The sequence below is a fragment of the Octopus bimaculoides genome, chromosome 14, assembly GCF_001194135.2.
Source record: "Octopus bimaculoides isolate UCB-OBI-ISO-001 chromosome 14, ASM119413v2, whole genome shotgun sequence".
In the NCBI taxonomy this organism is placed as follows: Eukaryota; Metazoa; Mollusca; class Cephalopoda; order Octopoda; family Octopodidae; genus Octopus; species Octopus bimaculoides.
Genome location: NC_068994.1, coordinates 33,909,918 through 33,914,635, shown reverse-complemented (window position 1 = coordinate 33,914,635; position 4,718 = coordinate 33,909,918). Strand labels below are relative to the sequence as shown.

The window sequence follows — 4,718 nt, the reverse complement described above, 5'->3', positions numbered from 1 at the left end:
CAGCTGTTTCCATACTCGCCTTTAGCGTACAGTACTCGTAATCATCTTTCCAACTTGATCACATTGTCTGTGCATTATTCTATTACTTATAAGGTGGCGAGTTGGCAGAAACGTTAGCACGCCAGGCGAAATGCTTAGCGGTATTTCATCTGTCTTTACCCTCTAAGTTCAAATTCCGCCGAGGTTGACTTCACATTTCATCCTTTCGGGGTCGATAAATTAAATACCAGTTGTGTATTGGGTCGATGTAATTGACTGGCTACCTCCCCCAAAATTTCGGGCTTTCATTTATAACTCTGTTGTTATAAGTTTCAACATTACCCGGCAAAAGATCTTTTGCTACTGTTTTGCTTCTGCTGCTGCTGCCCATGCTACAGCTGCTTTTGCTGCTTTTAGTGCCACTCCTCCCGCTGTTGCCAAAGCTTCTGCCATTGCTGCTGCTGCTGCACTGAAATTCGGCACTTGCAATTTGCTAATAAAATGTGGTTGAAGCGACTCTAAAACATTTCTGAATTTGTTGTTAATGTTGTCTATGCACGGCTGTGTGGTAAGTAGCTTGCTTACCAACCACATGGTTCCGGGTTCAGTCTCACTGCGTGTCTTCTACTATAGCCTCGGGCCGACCAAAGCCTTATGAGTGGATTTGGTAGACGGAAACTGAAAGAAGCGTGTTGTATATGCATATGTGTGTGGGTGTGTGTGTCCCTCCAACATCATTTGACAACCGATGCTGGTATGTTTACGTCCCCGTAACTTAGCAGTTCGGCAAAAGAGCCCAATAGAATAAGTACTAGGCTTACAAAGAATAAGTCCTGGGGTCGATTTGCTCGACTAAAGGTGGTGCTCCAGCATGGCCGCAGTCAAATGACTGAAACAAGTAAAAGAGTAAAAGAGTAAACCATACATACATCCAGACACAAAGACACACACACACACACACACAAACGAACAAACAAACAAATCTTTTCATTTGAATTTTGTCTGCAATTCATCGAAATGTCTTCAAATATTCACATTCGACATTTTTAAAACAAAAGAAATAAAAACGATGCAACAACAACAGTAACTACTACTACTACTACTACTACTACTACCAACATGGCTTCTGACCTTTCAACTCAATCAGTACACTTTTCTATGACCTTTTATAAACTTATCAAAATGTAAACTAGCCAGATTCGACACGGAGAAAACAAATTAGAAACTACTACTACTACTACTACTACTACTACTTATAATAATAATAGAAACCACGTTTCAAATTCTGGCACAAGGCCAGCAATTTCGAGGGAGTGGAATAGTCGATTACCTCGATCCCTCTGCTGGACTGGTACTTATTTTATAGACCCTGAAAAAATGAGAGGCAAAGCACACCTTGGTGGAATTTGAACACAGAAAATAAAGATGGACGAACTGCCCCCAAGCAGTTTGCCCGACGTTCTAACGATTCTGCCCGCTCCCACCTTAATAATAATAATGATGATAATAATAATAATAATAATAATAATAATAATAATAATAATAATAATAATAATAATAATAATAATAATAATACAATGCAAATTTAAGAAAAATGTATCATTCAGGCCATGGTTGAAAGAGAAATCCGAACATTGATACTGATGTACAAAATCTACCAAAAAGGGATCATGCAAAATTCAGCCTTACCACGATGTGGTACCCAACGAAAATTACGACAATTTATATAAGCAACTGGATATCACATTTCCAAGTCTCGAAAAAAAAAAAAAACAGAAAAGATTTAAACGAACAAAAGAGAACGTGTTTCTAGTTGACAGTCATTATTCCAGCGACACATTCTACCAAACATTGGTGACTTTGTAATAAGAATAGAGACACGTCTGCTCCTAGCAAATATATTACATGAGACGTAACCGGAGACAGTGGCAGGATAGATCTCTGAGAGAAAAGCCATTGTAATCCCCAAGACCAGAAAAAAATTAGAGAACCCTAAAATCTACAGATCCCTAACTTGTAGTTAAGGATTTGTAGATTTCTTTTAAACAATAAACCCTTAACTGCAATAAGACTGGTTTCAAATTTTGTTAAAAGGCCAGCAATTTCGGGGGCATAGGTAAGTCAATTACATCGATCCCACTGCTCAACTGGTACTTACTTTATTGACCTTGAAAGGTTAAAAGGTAAAGTCGACCACGGTGACATTTGAACTCAGAACTTAAAGACGGAGGAAATGCCGCTATGCAGTTTTCCCGGTGAGATAGTGATAGTGCCACACGCCACCATACTTAACTGCAATTATATTGCCGAGAATAAACATTAGCGGTAATTTTTTTTATTTATATATATATATGAGCTGTTTTCAGAAGGGCAGAATGAACTCTGCAAATACTATATATTTATAAAGACCAGTTGCTCATCAACAAGGGCATAACCAAAAGATCGTATGAGATGAGGAAACTGTATGGACATGGAAGAGAATGATTACCGGAAGGGTTTTGTCACTGTCTCCTGCGCTTGTGTCCTGGAAGTCCTGGAAGTCCTGGTAGTCTAGCGGCTAGTGTGTTGCACCATGCAATCATTTCGTCATCTGACGTATGGCACTCAGGAACCCTATACAAATAATGCCGATTTAGTGGAGGGAGTGAGCTGATATACAGGGCAACAGTTGATCATTATAAATATGTTGATCATTACAACTATGCAAGTTGTTTAACAAGAAGTTGTGGAACTTTCATCATCACAATAAATATATCATGAGTTAGCGGTAGACTATTCTGCGAATGTAATCAAAAGAGCTGATAATGCAAATTAATCCTATCTTAAATAGAAGACGAATGTTTCAAGACGACTCCTTTAACTAATATGCTAAGCCAAACGGGAGTTAGAGACAAATGTCATAGCAGCACAATCAGACAACTTTCGTCATACGGAAGACGATCTGAACTTGTAAGCTGCAGACGACAAATAGTGAGATTTACACCTGCAGAGAGTATACAAATTTACTAGGGAAATTGATACGAGAGTTTGATTAGAAAAACTTGCTTGGGAAATCTCGAAAAGAAGAAAATTATTGAAGAACACACATATCTTATTTGTTAACGAAATTAAAACAAGAGAATAATGCGAGACACAGACTTAGATATTCGAAAGAACCACTGAATTTAATGGAGTTCAACACAAGCAAATGAAAAACAATGATTATAAAAGAATATTACAGACACTTTAGATTAATAATTAAACAGTGCTAAAATCAAAAACAAAAAGTTAAGAGACATCAATACAAAAGTTATTCTAGTAATAATTTATAGTTAAATGGAGGTTAAATGAACTGGGAAGGCTAGACAGGAAAACAAGAAAAATAATTATTGCATTTAGAGCACACCACACAAAATATGACGTAGAAACATATATTAACCCCAAATACAAGGAGGTGGTGGTGTTATACAGCTGAAAGTGTTTTAAAAATCAGATATCTAAAGGAATAACGGATAATTCATGCAAACAGGCGTAGATATGACCGTGTGCTTAAGAAGTTCGTTTTGCAAACATATGGTTTCGAGTTCGGTTTCACTGCGCGGTACCTTGAGCAAGTATTTTCTCCTGTAATCTCGAAATGACTAATACTTTAAGAGTGAAATTAACAAATGCAAACTGTATTGAAACTCATCTTATGGATATATATATATATATATCTATATATATCTATATCTATATATATATATATATATATATATATATATATATACACACACATATCTTATATCATTGTCATCCCACCACCGTTTGATAAAGGTTATTAGTTTGTTTACGTTTCCCTAAGCCAGCGGTTCGGCAAATAAGACCAATAGAATAAGTACAATCCTAAAAAAAAAACAAAAAAACTCTCAGTACTAGGGTCGATTTGTCCGACTAAACACTTTCAAGGTGGTACCTGAGCATGACCACATTCCGATGAACGACTTTGTATTTCTTCTAGGCTCTAGTCGAGTGTTGGTGGGTGCATAAAAATTCTCAGCGTCGCAACACGGTCATATATGACATTTAAAAAGAAAAGCGATACTTAGTGCATTTTAGGTAACTGAAAATTGTGAGTTGGTATCTGGACACGTCTTTGCGATAGCAGCAGAATCTTCGACTGATCGCTGATCCATGATATCGCAGATCAATCCGCGATGAGCAAAGCACGGTTCACAGTTAAGCGTAACGTGTTACCTCGTATCATTGACAAATGAATCAGCGATAAGCGCAGCTACATGTACTACATTATCAAATTTAGTCCTAGAACGCCTTTCTTATAGACTACAAGTGGCTTAGAAGAATTCTGGCTGTTATTACTAACAGGCCTTCTGTTAGTGGCAGTGGTATCGGGTGGTATTTTGGTGAATGGTGATTGTGGTATCCTTATGAGTTTGTCTGTGTTATTGTTAATTTTGCTACTATTATGAGTAAACAGTATTAACGCTATTTGTTATTTATTCATAAGCAATTGTACGAAGTTTTTGTTCGTAGCTTGTCGCTGATCTTGCTCCCAATGTTGTCGTCGATATTGTTACTATTGATTGAAGAGGTGGTTGTAATCGTGCTGGTTGGTGTAGTGAGGGTTGCTGATGATGGCGGTGGCGGTGGCGGTGGTGATGCTTGGTACTTACGTTATTGTCACATTTATTAGTTATAGAAGAGCCTGTTTAGCAGGTTAGGTGTATGTATGTATATGTATACATATATATATATATATA

General features: G+C 37.2%; 1 protein-coding gene across 4 annotated transcripts in view; it reads left to right on the top strand.

The window, feature by feature from the left end:
* Positions 1–4,718, top strand: part of LOC106875086 (protocadherin-17) — a 424,117-nt gene that overhangs the window by 257,724 nt on the left and 161,675 nt on the right. The window lies entirely within an intron of this gene.